The following is a 16650-nucleotide window of genomic DNA, read 5'->3' on the forward strand; positions in this document are numbered from 1 at the left end:
CTACCTTTAAAGAGAAGCAAAAGCACAGAGAAGAAAAAGCTTCCAAAACCTGGCGCTGAAGAGAAAGGGTCTAAGGGCAGCTTTAAATCTTCTAAGGAGCAGTTTATTTCCCTCCAGCTGATTGCCCTGGAATGAACTAAAATCAAGAAATACACAAACACAACCAGAATCGATGAGCTTTTCTCCTCTCCGTCCCCAGCTGCGGTTCACTCGGCAGGAAAAAGAAAATCACAGGGAAAGGTTCTGAATCTCGTTAGCCCACACACACGGCCCCTTGCTGGTTGGCAGTCTGGCCAACCCGCTGGCCCCTCCATCGGCATTCGCTGAAACCTCAAAGGGGAGAGTCCGACATCCTCAAAGGTCCCTTCTAATGCAGGGGTCTCAAGTGAGAGGACAGATGAACAGTGAACATTATCACTACCGTGAGTGGCTCCCAAGTGAGAGGCGTCACCGACAGCATCACACAGTGGGATTCTCTCCCCGCCCCCCATGCTATCCCTCCAGAGCAAAAGCAGCTCTAGGTTACAGCACCCTTAGACCACTCTAGCTCTTCGGTCTCGCTGGCACACTGATGAAAGGAGCATCCAGTGATGCACACGGACTCCGTACCTCCCATGAAATCATCAACGACAACTTGCAAATTAAGGGAAGGTGCCACCTGAAAGGGCTGGGCTATGTCACAATCCTGAGCACCAACACTGCGGCAGCAGAGAAGGCTGGCTGAGCACTTCCTACGTTTCAAGGACTGTCCCAAGTCCCTCACAGGTAATATTTCATTAAAGTATCATGACAACCTTATCAAGTGGGTTCTGTTTCAATGGCCACCTTCCAAAAAGGGAAGCTGGGGTGAACGTGTTTTAAGTGCACAAGCTATGTTCTCACAGCTAGTGGGGATGACACTGGTTTACCCTGTGACTTCCAAGACGTCCACCTCTCTGCCGAGCTCGTGCCCAGCAGAGCAGAATTCTAAGCTGGCGGGCCCCAAATGTAACCACAAGGATCCTCACAAGGGACCGGCAAGAAGTCAATGAGGGGGGCAAGTGGTGCCATCCCACAGAAGCAGACATCTGAGAGACGCAAGCAGAAGTCAGCTTCTGCGGGCAGCATCTAGAAGCCGGGAGAGGCGAGGAATGAATTCTCCCCTGGAGCCTCCAGAGGGAACCAGCCCTCGTTTAGCACCTTTAAACTCATTTTGGACTTTTCCTCATAGAAACTTTAAGAGAATAAATTCACGTTGTTTCAAGCCCCTGAATTTGTGGCAATCTGTTATAGCAGCAATAAGAACCTATGTACCCGCACTTTTTTTTCCTTGAAATCCAATAAAGGTCTTGTTCCCCCCCTTCACCCGGGACAACTGGGTGACCAGAATTCACCTTGCTAATGCTCTCTACAGCAATGTTTTCTAAGTAGTATCAGTAAAATTCCTCCATCTCAGGCAAACGGGGACAGCTGGTCGCCTTATTTCTGAGTGAAAGCATCATAACTGGAAAGGACAAAGAGGTCTTTAGAGTAGGAGAAAATTCTTCACTGCTTGAGGTTTAGAAGCAAAATGAATTCCAAGATTGCAGAAAGACTTGCCTGAACTGAAAGGATGGACAGGCTGGAAACATAAGTAATTGTGTTCTTCACGAGCGGATCGCAGCACGGCACACGGAATTCCAGAAGATACCTGCCCTCCGTCAAACCCAGCCACTAAAACTATGGGGCTACCTCCTTATCAAACTCAATATTAGGGTGTCCTGGGTGAAGATGTGTTCCTCTCTCTCGCCCCACTACCATCAGGAACATCTCCAACCATCTGAGGCCAGAAAATCGGATGGAACCCATTTGCTCAGAGCCATACCAGCTGAGTGACAGGGGACAGGTCAGAACTCAGTCAAGGCTTGTCTGAAACTCTAATTCATACCCAAAGATGGATAATGTCACAGAAGCCTTTGAAAGGTGTCCAATGATTACCATTTCTGTTAGTCTGATAACCAAAGAAATAATACGCTACTAATAGGTACAGGAATAATAACCCCTCACAACATTTTGCAGAATGATTAGCTCACATTGGCAAATTGAATTATTTAAGAAAAGTATTATGGCTTTAGCTGCTTTTATTTAACACCTGCCTTACAGTAATCTAAATTTCTCAGGTGCAGTGATTTCCCTCCTCCGTTCCAGTTCTATCACATAGGAAAGTCACATATGTGCACTCTGCTAATTGCTGCTGGGTGCAAACCAGTCCTTCACTCAGTATATTTGTCCATTTTTTGTGCATTTATATTTACTTCCTTAATTATAAGTACCCATTGTACCAAAATGTTGCAAAACATGAGAATTTAATGGGGAAAAATTTTGTTTCCTCCTCTACCACCCCAGTGATGCTTACTTCAGTCCGTTGTGATCCCCCTTGACTTCTTTGTAAGCATACACAAACCATCTCGTGTTTGTATAGCTGTGAGGTTTTCCTTAGATGATTCTTGACAACTTGGTTTTCATTTTTTCCCCACTTAATTGAAACAGGGTGGTCTTTTTATTTTAGCACAGAGAGGTCTGTCTTGTGATTTTTTAAAAGAAGATTTTGAGAAAGAGAGAGAGAGAAAGAGAATGAGAGAACACAAGCAGGGAGAGGGGCAGGGGAGAGTGAAGCTGACTCCCTGCTGAGCAGGGAGCCCAAGGATGATGACATGGGGCTTGATCCCAGGACCCCAAGATCATGACCTGAGCCGAAACCAAGAGTCAGACACTCAACCAACTGAGCCACCCAGGCGACCCTGTCTTGTGATTTTTAATTGTTTTTTTCCACAATATATAATTGATTTTTACCATTCTCTTATTAATTGATATAGCACTTATTTCGAATTTATTGCTAACTCAATACATGCTCCAAGGTACCTATCCTATGAGTTGTGCGTCCCTCTGCCCTGGGTGGGGAGACAGTCACTGTCCTTCCTACCATTAAACAGAGTATTGATGGAGTCAGATGTTCTTCGCCAACCTGGCTTCCCAACAGGCTAGTTCTACTCGAGTCGTTTTATTTTTGTTTTTGTTTTCAAAAATCCCAGTGGGCCCAATGAAACAGTATTAAAGTATGCTACCTTCCCAAAAGTGCCTGGCACACAGGGAAAGGCCAATAAATACCTGTTGACCTACTGATCGAACAACTATAATCGTGTCAATTTCAAGTTCAATTTCCTGTCTTTCACTCCCCAAACTTCAGTTACAGTAACATACCCTCCACTGTTTTGTACAGGAGTCTGAAATACTGCACATGACAGAATATAATACAACAACTGCTGGGGTTTTTTGAAAGGAAAACAATTTTGCAAGTCTGCAGTTTACTACTCGCTTGTTGAACAACAAAAACATAAACTTGGAAAAAGGGACAAATGCTTAAGACAGCAAACTTACACACGTCCCCAAAATGACAATAAAAGACCAGTATATGATGAGATTGCCAGCTGTGGAAGGGGGTTTAGTACAGCGGAGACCGCTTCTCTCCCGAGGCAGCCTTTCCTTGAGGCTTTTATGATGCCCCCATCACGCATTTGGCAACAAATCTATATGACGCCTGCCTGCGGAGCACAGATAGAATATAGCAAATCCCAGGAAACAGCGTCTAGTTATTCAGTATTTTGAAAAGTTATCGTCTTCTTGACAAACATGCTGAAGTCACTACTGCTCAAATTCACAAAGTCTCTGCTGTCTGCTAAAGGTCTGTCGTTCTAAGGAAAAATCTTCTGTGACATCGAGGTCTAAGAGGTGCTAATCCACAGTCACGGGTGGGGTGCAGTACACTTCCCCAGTGCTGCTATGCACAGAAGGAGCATTTGTTCTTTCCCTGCCGTTTGGTCCTTCTGCAGGTGTTTTAGTTCATGCAAACGTACTCCCAAAGCCTAACTGCACAGTAGATGTCCGAAGCCAGTTTCCCTTTGAGGGTTTGGACAATTCTTTGTAATTTTCTTTCTTTTTTGAGGTGTAGGTCCTCAAGAGATATTTATTTACCATCCCTTGTGTGCAGCTTAGAATAGTCCCTGGTGCACAGAAGGTACTCGAGAAATTATTACTAAAACATGAAGGCCAGGACTGTGTGGAGATACACTAGTGATCAGAACACTTGACTAGTTCTGTCTCTGTCTGAATCAGCAGGATTTGAAACAAGATACGGAATACCTGGAGTCCTTCATTGCAAACACCCTTTATAAAATGTGTAAATAGAACAGCATTTGTGTGTGCACACGTGCACCCATTTAAGGGAGTTCAGTGTGAAGATGGAAGGTTAGACTATCTCTAAGATTCCTCCTCGCTGCAAAATCCTTGAGTTGGAAAGAGAATATCCCAGGTCTTGGAGGAACTGATAAAACTGTAAACTACTTTTGTGACAACTGCTCTAGGGAAAACAACAACTTTTTCTTTTAACATAAAATGCACTTAAAATATCCTAAGGACACATAAAAATCCAAATTACTGAAATTCACAAACATGTGCGAAAGAAGGTTGCTAATGATATCCGCCGATTGATGTAATTGTTCCTACTTCCCTTAGAACTCAGACCGTTTTTTAAAAATAGTTGTGACGTATCTATACACCTTCCTCTGTGCGCTCCCGTGTATAGAAGAAACCACAAGGAATAATACTAAGGACAGGCTTTCGCAGTCAAACCTGAATTTCACTTTTGTTTCGGGTGCTCACCACCTACATGGGCTCCAGTGGCTCCGGACAGAGCCTCCGTTCCTGCTCAACTAGAATGCAGGCGTCACGGGCGGCCACCTGGGGCTGCTGTGTGCAGAAACCAGCTGCCTGCAAAGTGATAAAGTATCCGCACCCCCACTACCTTGCATTAGTCAACTCAAAGAATCCTATCTGTGTGTGTGTGTGTGTGTGTGTGTGTGTACACACAGACATACATATATGACAAACATGCTAAAGCTTTTACATTTGTTTTATATGTTATTTTTACATCATAAATTTTTATAAGTATGTATTTTTATATATTTTTATTTTATATATATTATATAGATAAACTTAGATTTGCCTACTATATTTTTTCCCAATGTTTAAAAATAATAACTAACGTATCAATATGGTTGCCTAGGGGCTCCTGGGTGGCTCAGTCGGTTAAGCATCTGAGGTTAAGAGCCTTCGATCTCAGGGTCCTGGGATCAAGGGCCACTTCGGGCTCCGTGCTCAGCTGGGAGTCTGCTTCTCCCGCTGCTTCTTCCCCTTCTCCTCTACTCATGTTCTCTCTCTCTCTCTGTGACTCTCAAATAAAATCTTTCAAAAATATGTATGGTTGCCTAAATCAAGGCTGATAGGTATTGGAATATATGCCTGAGCCTTCCCATCCCTTGGCCACAGCAGACATCACTAACTGATCACGGCAGTCTGTAATGCTGAGACCACAAAAGAATCCTCAAGACAGCACTCCTGGTGGCCCCCTTCATCCAGTGAACTAGTTCTTACCATGCAATTCATTTGCCAATAATTGCAAGTGGGTAGACAAAGCATTATCAAGACTGCAATTCAGTGGCTAAATGTTCAGAAGGGCTTTGCAAAACTGAGAAGACATCTCAGAAAGTACCTTGTAAACACCTATACCAACCTCATCTTGCTTATACGGCTTAAGAAAGCTCACACACCTCAAGAAAACAAAACAAAACAACAACAACAAAAAAACACTTCCTACTCAGCTCCTATGCTTCATATGCAAGTTGGAATAAACACTCGGGTGATCTCATATTGAAAATTGTAGATAATTCTCATTTTACACAAGCCTGAGGATTATGTCTCCTCATAGTATTTATTTTTATTGCACCAGAGTCATTTTAAGGGCTCAGTCACATAATCTAAGCCTTGGTTTCATTTTTAGTTAAAATATCACCTCCTGAGGCTTGTCCATTTTTTTCTATCAATTGACCTACTAAGCATTGTTTGAAGAACTGAGATTCAAACAGGGAGCAAATGTCAAGCCAAACACCTGTCTTGATGAAGCTCCCAGATCCAACATGGCCGTGTCTCCAAGTCAGGGAAATGGCATAAAACTCAGCTGGGTTGCGACACACATTGAAAACCCTTACACTCTCCTGCTGGACAGCCAGACAGCCTGCTGTCATGACCCTAAGCCACCTTTCAGAGGAACACGCTTTCCCTTGAGGAATTGACACAGCTGAAAATCCTTCCTGAACACCTAGGCTCCTGTTTTCAAAAAGTGCAGCCTACCTAGGATTTAACCATTTTTGCCTCTGCATAAGCCATCTCTTCCCCTCAGTATCAAGGAGAAACGTCCTTACCACCATCCCCACCGGTCCGTTCCTGCAGGTCGCAGCCCCAGGAGCCTCTGCTTTCCACCCACGGCAGGCTCCAGGGCTGTTTCTGGCAGCTTCCGTTGAACATGTGTGTGTGTGAGAGAGTGTCCGAAGGAGATACGCACACCACAACAGTCTTCAGGAACCCCAGAAACAACCCCGCCCTCTCCTCCAAAATGTCTGCGCCGTCAACTGCGAAAGCTCCACAGTTTGAGTCACAAAGAAGTCGATGTGGTTGTCCCTTCCACCTCATACTGTGATTTGGGGCAGGGCTCAATGATTAAGTGTTGTGTGATAGGTGGTTTTACAGGTGCACGAACCATTGTTGAAGCAAGTCCAACGTTGAAGTCCACCAGTAGGTTTACAGTGGGATCACTGCCGGCCACTTGCTGTCTGGCTGCCATAACTTCTTCAAACATCAACACAAACAAGGTCATTCCCTACTCATCAAGGCGCATTCTCCTTATCTCCGCACCCCTCCTTCTCCTTTACCTCACCCTCAAGTTCACACATCTTGGTGTCTGCAGAGTGAAATCTAATCTATCAGTGCACCTGTTCACATCCTGGAAACTCTAGAAAAAGGTCCCAGGTCATAGTTGTTAATTCACATGGAATTTACTTCACTAAAGTCACTTTTCCTCATCAATCAGGTTAAAAGAGATTATTGTTTAACCTAGTGAAGGATGAGATAGGTTGGAGTCAACAAAAGAAAACTCCGTTCCTGGTTATTATATATTAAGAATGATGTCACCTAACCAAGGTATGCCTTCAACAGTACAGTTACATAAGCTAATCATTTAATACATATTTAGCTACAAAAGGATCTTCAGGGATTCAGTCAGTAATAATTTCTAATCACCTGTGTTCAGTTTTTTTTTTCTTTCTAATTTGCTTTTTGTTTCCTTCCTTCCTCAAAGTCCATTATGGTAACGTAATGGTAGAGTTTGTCACATAACAATGAAAAATGCTAAGTGAGGCTACGACTCAGTAACCCTACGTATTAGCAGGATTCATTTTCTAAGACAGCCCCTTGTCTATGACATTTCAGTGTTCATACTTCTAGCAAGAGAGAAACATCTTGTCTCTGTAAGCAGAAGGAGCTAGTGGTTCCTGGAAAAAGACCAACAGACACAGCTTTCCAATCATTCTAGACCCCGGGGCCAACCTGGGAAAGAACAAAGAATGACCAGCCACTATCCAGCCAGGAGATAGCCTAATCCTACCAGGGACAAAAGATCCATGCTAGAACTCCCAGTGCGGATTCTGAAGTGAAGACTGCCTTCGCACCATCCCTGAGCTGTTTTTGCAGGATCTAAACCCCTCTGAGCGCTCAGATACCTGACCAACTGGCATCAGGCTGGTGCTGGGCCCTGTGACTCAGATCGAACACCTGGACCTGGGACCCTGGGATTTCCATGCTATGTTCCCCATTGAGAAAGGGCATCCATGAGCATGTATTATGCACCCTTAGCTTAACACTTCCCCAGTTTTGTTGTTCAGGGAGACGCTGCTGTTGGAAATATCCCCCATGTTCTCCTTTCGTGGTTGCAAGTAAAACCCTTCCTTTTCTTCTTCTTTGGCTTGGCTGTGTCTTTTGGCTGGACACCCACCAAGAGGCAAACCTCATTTCGGGTATCATCGCTGCAGCGTTCTGTAACCAAAAACTCTCCATTGCTTTCCTTGGCTCTTTTGCGAGCTTTGCCCACTTTTCTATTGGGTTGTTGGTTTTGTTCTTTTTTTTCAAGGAATTCTTTAAAGAGATTAGCTCTTTGTGATATGTGTACCAACATTTTTCTCCAGTTATTGTTATTGTTTTGTTTTTAATTTTGCTTAAGGGATATTTCTCTTGTGCAAAACCATTTTTTAAACTGTGATATGGATCTATGCTTATTTATGCTTATGAATTTGGGTTATAGTTACAAATAATTTCTTGGCTCCAAGATTATAAAATAAATTCAACCACAAGTTTTCTATTGTTATTTTATGTTTTATTCTTTTAAACCTGCAATCCATTTGGTATTTAGCCTCATGTACATTCAGGTATAACTTGGACTTTCTTTCCAAATGACTACATTGTTTTTCTAACACTTTTATTAAAAAGTCCACTTTGATTCCACTGATGGGTCTATACCTGAACTTTCTAGTTTGGGTCCTTCATTAATCTTAAAAAAAAAAAAAACCTTAAAATTCTACAAGGTTAAGACCCCACAAAACCTGGATATGCTACTAACTGAGTGTGGTAGATTTGTAAGTTAGGCTTCTAAAGGAAGCACATTTGTATATAAGGTAAATGGTAACATTATCGTTAAATGTGAATTTGAATTAAAAAATTATGACAATAACCAATATTAAAGATTGGGTTAAAAGGGAGTTTGCTCAAGAAACAGTTGTTAATGAACTTAGTAGGTTTGGAGAATAAGATGGTTGTACTGGGACAGAGTAGAAAGATAAGCTGGAAAGGAGCTTTGGTGTAAAATTCTGTAGGCCACTGAATAGAGGAGATCTATGTATTACTTCAGGATAAATGCACAACATTCAAAAAATATAGGAAAATATAAGCTTGAATGATCACGCAGGAATGATATCTAGAGACAGACAGACAAGGAATTATAACTTTGGAGCAAATCAAGATTAGACCAGAAATCAAGCACATACAGAAAGAAAGAAACCATGTTCATTGAGCACCTTGATATTTGATCATTTCATACCCATTTAATAGATGAACATTCTAATTCTTGTTCAAATGGTCAAGCTACTGTTCCAGATTATGCCTTTACTATGTGGTAAACCAAAAATTTAGACTCTTATCTGTCTGGCTTCAAGCATATTTTCCCCTACACAGTAACTGAAAAGGTAAAAGTGTGTGTGTGTGTGTGTGTGTGTGTGTGTGTGTGCGCACGCAATGGGGGGAAGCATGGGAGGAGGGTACGTGGAAGAGGGTTTTGGTAGCATTAGACGGCAAAGAACAAAAGAACATTAAGTAGACATAATCAGATAAAGCTGAGAATATGTTCTTAGTGATTTAAGAACCATTGGCTGTGCTTGGATAGAGAGGACTGGAACGAGGTGAAGCCAGGGAAGGGTAATGTATCGTCGACACACTAAGGGGATAAAACCAAAGAGTCCATACTTAAAGAATGCATGGCTTCACATGCACACACACAAACTCCCTCCCTCACAAATTTCTGTCTCTAAGCAATAATTACAAATTCACATGAAAATGTCTCCTACGTCACTGTAGATGGAACTTGCAAGGCATTAAAGACTAAAAATGTAATGTCAATATAGGAACGAGCTTAAAAGAACTATGTTTACAGAAATGCCACCTTCATAGATCATATAATTTGAGGCCTACCCATCAATGCATTTAAAAAGTGCACAGTTAGGGCGCCTGGGTGGCACAGCGGTTGGGCATCTGCCTTCGGCTCAGGGCGTGATCCCGGCGTTATGGGATCGAGCCCCACATCAGGCTCCTCTGCTATGAGCCTGCTTCTTCCTCCCCCACTCCCCCTGCTTGTGTTCCGTCTCTCACTGGCTGTCTCTATCTCTGTCAAATAAATAAATAAAATCTTAAAAAAAAAGTGCAGTTACCCAACTTTGGAATAAATGCATACACCCTTGAAATCTAGCGGAAGGCACACAATTCCTACCATTCTGTTGAGCAAATTCCTAGGATTGAACCCTGATTATCAGTTAGCAGTGTAACCATCTGTTGAAAGTCTAAGGAAACTTAGAGGGTCAAAGATGTAGGCAAATAGCAAGTACTTTCTTAAAACCATGAAACATACCATGCACGAAACAGTCCATTTAACCTGTATGTGCAACTTCAAAAACAGACTGAAGTGCTATACTTCGGAAAGAGTTTCAATACTGCTTCTATTAGTGCGATGGGGGAAGGAGAAAACAACTATTATGCTTTTAAGGCATAAAATTAAAATCACCGAATTTAGCTTGATTAATGGGAAAAACTCCTTTGTGTAAAATGTCTTCGATAGTTTATACATCAATGTGCTTTTTCATATAAAATTTAAGTCCACCACAGAATCTTTGTAATAAGTAACACATACTGGTTTTCTTTTTAAATTGTATTAAGTCATCAAACTCAGAGAAAGAACAGGTTACTTTCTACTTCAAACATCAGGCCAGAGGATTCAAATATTCAACCCCTCTGCCAGTAACTCTCCTTCTCACTCTGTAACAAAACTGCATTTTTGGAGAGATCACAGGCATATCTCTGCCTCCAATTTCAATCATGGCCCTTTTGGATCTGTGGCTCCGTGTGACCAAGAGCATAGTACTGTTTATAACAGCAGGTCTGTTGGGACACAGTAGCTCTAAGTTGACTAAACTCTTCTAGAGATTAGACCTGCAGAATGGCAGAGATAGAGGATGCAGCCTAGGTCATCAGCATCTGCCTTTTCTTGTTTGTTTTTAAACATGAAAACCCAATGGACAGTAAGGAGTATGTCCGTGATGCCAGTAAGTGCCTTACTTAGCAGCCTGGAGGCTATTGGGATAAGGCCTGGGGACCTTCTCACCTGCCTTCCACCACCCTGCCCCCACTGGAAACTTTCTTAAAAACAAAAGACATTCCCTAAATCAGAACACATGCTGCTGATACACACACACACACACACACACACACATACACATACACACACACACACACACACATATATTTTTAAGCAGCCACGGGAGGTAACATTGTCACAAACTAATTAAGGACCCAACTTTAAAACAGGTATTCCCAAGAGGAATTAAACCCATTCACTTCCAAACTGACTACTCTTGTCTAACAAACCTACTTTAAAAAAATACTTTATTTTGGGGCACCTTGGTGGCTTAGTCAGTGAAGTATCTGCCTTCGGCTCAGGTCACGATCTCAGGGTCCTGGGATCGTGCCCCACATCGGGCTCCCTGCCCAGCAGGGGAGACAGCTTCTCCCTCTCCCTCTGCCTGCTGCTTTCCCTGCTTGCGCTCTCTCAAAATCTCTCCCTCTCTGTGTCAAATAAAATCTTAAAAATAAATACATACATACATACACACATGCTTTATTTTGAATTTGTATCCTTTTAAAGCATCTTCGAGCAATTGAGAGATGACATCAAATAGTGTTGAGAAAAACCTGCTAGTTATATAATGCATGCCGGCAATAACCGAGACCTAGACTTTATTGTCCAAACCCGTCAATATTGATCTTTCTTTTGCAAAGACACTTTTATTTCCAACACTTTTTTTTAAAAACAAAAGATCTAAGTAGGCAAAATAAACAATAGAAAGCAGCACTTCACTAGGATTTATTTTGGAGATCCGGCACATTTCTAAAAGGTTTAATCGATAAACAGTAGCAACTATTTATTTGGCACATTCTATGTTAAGTGCTCGATGAGTACTGTATCACAAAACCCCCAAAACCACTTTATGAGGTGGGTTCTGTCATTCGTTCATTTGGAAGAAGAGGAAACCCAGGCTGCAAGGGATTAAGTAACCTGCCAAAGACAACAGCTCAAAAGTGGCCGATTTAAAATCTGGGCTCCCGGCTCTCGCCAGAGCTCTCCCACACCCCACAGAGCTATGCTTCCAAAGGAAATCAGCTGGGAACACTTCCATGTTATGATACAAAGAATTAGCTAATGTAGATAATATTTTTACAGAACAGTTACGTGTCAGCTTATAAATGTAAGACTACCAAACAGAAGAGTTATGTTTTTAAATCCTGGTGTGACATTTGAGTCCTGTCCAGCTTTAATTTCATTTTCTTCTTGGAATACACAAGACACCAAGCTGGAATTAAATTCAATCCCAGCCAAAGGGAACGGTAGCTGTTCTGGGGCCAGGCACTGGCGTGGGTATGCAGCACTCACAGATAGGAAGAACCAGCTATCACATTCTGGGAATATTAATACATCAGGAAAATCGACATAACTATATGTTAATCCTGTGGCAGAAAAAGGCAATTAGAAGCCTCTGATCTTTCTGATGAATGGTAATTTAGCTAAAGAAACTTGTGCATTATAGATCTAATAGAATCCTTGTCACTGGCTTATTATCAGTCTTCCTTCCCTTATAAGATCTAGTGAAGGTCGTGGATGACACACCAGCTGAGTTTTGTCCACCTCAATTTAGATCATGAAACCCCAACGGAACTGAATCACATAACCAAGGACTGGTACAAATGATCAGTTTTTCCTCCTTTGGCTGCTTCACTGTCTAATACTTCGTCAGAGGAACAGGAATGGAAGCAAAATGACAGTTCTTCCCATTTGTTTATCAGATAGAGGTTTTGGGGTAGGAAGGGACTCAGGACCTCAACACACATCAGGAGATAGCGGTCACTGTGGGTTATCTTAGCAATAAACACAGGCAGCACTCACCCCTAGATACCTATACAATCTGAACAACTGCCTGGGTAGATGAGGGGATGTTTGCTTGGCCACGGCTGGGGAGCTGGTCTTTGGATGATGTTCAGGATTGGAGGGACAGACATTGTTATTTAACTCTGCAGTTGCTGGGATGCCTGGGTGGCTCAGTCAGTTAAGTGTCTGCCTAAGGCTCAGGTCATGATCCCAGGGTCCTAGGATTGAGTCCCGCATCAGGCTCTCTGCTCAGTGGGGAGCCTGCTTCTCCCTCTCCCTGCTGCTCTCCCTGCTGCTCCCCCTGCTTATGTGCTCTCTCTCATTTTCTCTCTCTCTCTCCCTCTCTGGCAAACAAATAAATAAAATCTCTTAAAAATAAAAAACAAAAACAAAACTCTGCAGTTGCCGATAAAGCAGAGAGGGAAGTCACTGGCAAACAGGAAATCCACACTTAACTTGTAACGCTTTTCTAAGAAATGGTTGGTCAGACAGAAGAACTATCATTTAACCAATATATGTGAAGCACTTTATGGAAAGGACACTATGGGGAATGTAATAAATAGTCAAATAGAATAACAAGAAGTCAAATAACAGCGAAGACTGTTTTGTCAACTATAAAGTGTTATCTATGCTGAAGGTAGTATAAAACTAGAATGACCACCCCTTCCAAGAGAAAGCTGATTTACCCATGAGGGCTGGGAATCAACCTTATTATAAGAAATGAAATTACACAGAAAAATACCTTTCATGTTCTCAACTCACATTCTAGCATCACAGAAGTCACAGACAGGAATGGCTGACCATATCAAGTGCCATGTTGGTAATCACAAAAACTATCATTTGTTGGATGCTTACTTATATGCCAAGCTCATTTCCTCTTCAGGCCAACTTTGTATCAAGGTTATTAAAGTAATTTCCCCATTTGTACCCATCAGAAAACAATGGGTTTAAGGACTTTCTAAAAGGTACAGAAACTAGGTAGAGGTAGAGTTGAATTCAAGTCAATGGTGGTTGGTGGTGTTGCTTTTAACTAAAACAAATACAGCACTCTGTAATACACAGTACTATACTGATACTTGAGTCCTTAGAGACTTTGGGTGGACCAGTCAGGAAGGACGATACACAGCAGGGGGTACTTAAGGAAAACCTTGCAGGTGGAAGAACATCTGGAAAGACAGCCAGAAGAGGGAAAGGCACCTCAGACATGCAGAACAGCAAAGGGAAAAGCATGGAAGTTGGAAAGTGTACATTCTCTTTGGTGAAGCGGTCCTTTGCCAACCTTCAGTGAGGGAAGCACTGAACCATGTGTGAATTCCTGCTCTTGTCTTTGACAGGATACGTCTTTCCCTAGAGCTCCCAGCATAGCCTTGACCTTGCATTTAACTCCTGGCTGTTTATTGAACTGTCTGGGTGTTAGCTCCTGGTATTTCTCTAGAATTGGTGTCAAAGCCTAATGAGCATTTACAATGTTGTCTCTTTCTTCCTGTTAATAAACCACGTCTCCCCTTGCTGTCAAAGCTAAGTAGAATTTGGAGCCAGAATATGCTTTATCTTAGAGGAATTAACTAAATAGGACTTAACATTAATGGACCTCTTGAAAAGTATAAATAAAATCTACCGAAGTCAGTAAAAAGGCATAAAAAGTGTCTCAAGGTGTTGTGTTTTTTTTTTAATGTGCATTTTATCATCAGGTCAAACTTCTAATGATAGCAACTGTTGCAGAGGCTACATTAAGTTTTTCATCCTCCTCATCCTCTTTCAATCCTATTATACTTTTCAGCCCCAGTTTCTGTTTTTTGCTTTTGTTTTTTTCAAGCCAAAGATGCAGGCTTCATTCATGTTTTGACATTTCTATAATTAGAAGTCACTCACAGCACCTCACAGTCACCGCAAGTTATCCCATAGTTTTTTCTTCCCTCTCCCAAATCTGTCATTCGAACGATGGCTCTTCCCACCATTGGTGTTGTTGCAGAATCTTGGAAATCTGTCTTACTTTTGTCTTGATGCCTGGGTGGCTCAGCCAGCTAAGCGTCTGCCTTCAGCTCAGGTCATGATCTCAGGGTCCTGAGATTGAGTCCCCACATCGGGCTCCCTGCTCAGCAGGGAGTCTGCTTGAGATTCTCTCTCTCTCCTTCCGCCTCTGCCCCCAACCCCACTTGCACTCATGCTCACTCTCTCGCTCTCTCTCTCAAATAAATAAAATCTTTGTCTTTTTGTCAAATGGTGTTTTGGGGGGACCAAAAAAAAAAGTCACTGAACCATAACAAAAATTTCTGAAAACAGTAAGTAAAACAAACCAAAACGAAACTTTAATCTACTTGTTCACCACGATCCATGGCAAGCGTAGTCACATGCATACCCCTAATAATAACTAAGCATGATGTCATCATTTTCTTCTCGGAATTCTTTATTCCTCCTTCTGAATTCACTCACTCCTCTCAAATGGAAAAAGAGACTCCACTCTAAGTGGCAGGTAGAAAAGGTAAAAACTAAACCAGGGGGCTTCCATGGACATACTTATCAAGCCCCCTATTTATCGTTTTGTTCCAAATTTAGCATTTTTCCGGAAAAGCAAAGAATTCTGTGTTCATTGCAGTTGGAAGTCAGATCATGAGTTGGGGACTGGTGGCAGCTGGAAGAATTCGAGTTTGGGATTCCTTGTGGGGAGTCGGGCAGTGGACCCCTCGCGGCACCCAGTCAGGGGAAGGGATGGCTGTTACTCCAGGAGGCACGGGGAACCCTGGGTTAGCGTGGGAGCTGCTGTTTTCTCAGATGTGACCTGTCCTCCTCCTCCAGAACTTGATTTCCCTTAGTCACTGCCTAGTCACTGTGTGTAGGCTGGTTTAAGGGCACAATGCTGAAAATGCAGCTCCTTTATATTAAGCTGCCTATACAGCCTATTAAACCAGGTCCTAAATGGTCATTACAACACCAAATCGCTACTGCCTGACCCGGGATGCACCCACCATGTGGGCCGTGCTGGTCTTAAAGATCACTTGGAAGAAACAAAATGCTTCAAATAAACTTTGAGTATACAAAAGAAAGTCTTATAAAAATCAATACATTGAAAACTACTAACTTGCCAAAATTTGAAGTAAAAAATAAATGTATTGAAGAATTTATGTCTATAGATTTAGTGATGATCTGTACTGGAATGTCTTCCTATCACTTCCTCTCCAAATGTACCAAAACCTTAAATAAAATCATACTAATATCCTAATTTCTTTTTAACTATTAAAGTGTTCCACATTTTTTTAGAGTAACCATTTGATATACTATTAAGTCAGAATTCTTTTTTTAAAGATTTTTTTTTGAGAGAGAGAGAGAAAGAGCGAGCAAGCTTGCTAGTGGGGGAAGGGCAGAGGGAGAGAAAGAATCTCAAGCAGACTCTGTCCTGAGAGCAGAGCCTGATGCAGGTCTCAGTCCCAGGACTGGAGATCATGTCCTGAGCTGAAAACAAGAGGCAGCCGCTTAACTGACTGTACCACCCAGGCGCCCTCAGAAAGTTCTTAAATAGCAGGCAAGACACTCTACCTTGATAATATTCTAATTTGGTAGCAAAAGAGTAAGAATTTGAGGAATATTTGCTTTTCTTTTAAAAAATCTTATATAATACATACTGTATCTCTCTCTCTCTCTCTCTCTCTCTCTCTCACACAACACACACACACACACACACACACACACACCCCATGCATACATACACAAATGCATACATACAGATTAGGAGTAAAATAACTAACACTTTAAAGGAACACACACACACACACACACACACAGAGTCCCACACACAGAACTTTTTAATACAACAAAATTCTAGCAGCAGTCCCCAAATGGTTGCTCAAGGCCACTCAAGTATAAAGCATGGGCCTTTGTTTCTCAGAGTGTGGACAAGTGACAAATTGAGCAGCAGGAAACACGTTTGCCAACACTGACCAAGTCGACCAGAACCACACAGGACGATTGGAAGGAAGCAGCCGCCAAAGCCCATTTGAGATGGTGGC

The 16650-nt window shown here is 42.2% G+C and overlaps 1 protein-coding gene across 3 annotated transcripts in view; it reads right to left on the reverse strand.

The window, feature by feature from the left end:
- PRKG1 (protein kinase cGMP-dependent 1) overlaps nt 1-16650 on the reverse strand; it is a 1120820-nt gene that overhangs the window by 391150 nt on the left and 713020 nt on the right. Inside the window, exon 1 of one of the 3 annotated variants that reach the window (XM_034662371.1) lies at nt 6276-6444. The exons of the other annotated variants lie outside the window; for them this stretch is intronic. The gene's annotated coding sequence lies outside the window, so the exon portion shown is untranslated. Of the gene's footprint in view, nt 1-6275; nt 6445-16650 lie in introns of those variants that run through there. 3 annotated transcript variants of the gene reach the window in all.

The sequence above is a fragment of the Ailuropoda melanoleuca genome, chromosome 6, assembly GCF_002007445.2.
Source record: "Ailuropoda melanoleuca isolate Jingjing chromosome 6, ASM200744v2, whole genome shotgun sequence".
NCBI classification, from domain to species: Eukaryota; Metazoa; Chordata; class Mammalia; order Carnivora; family Ursidae; genus Ailuropoda; species Ailuropoda melanoleuca.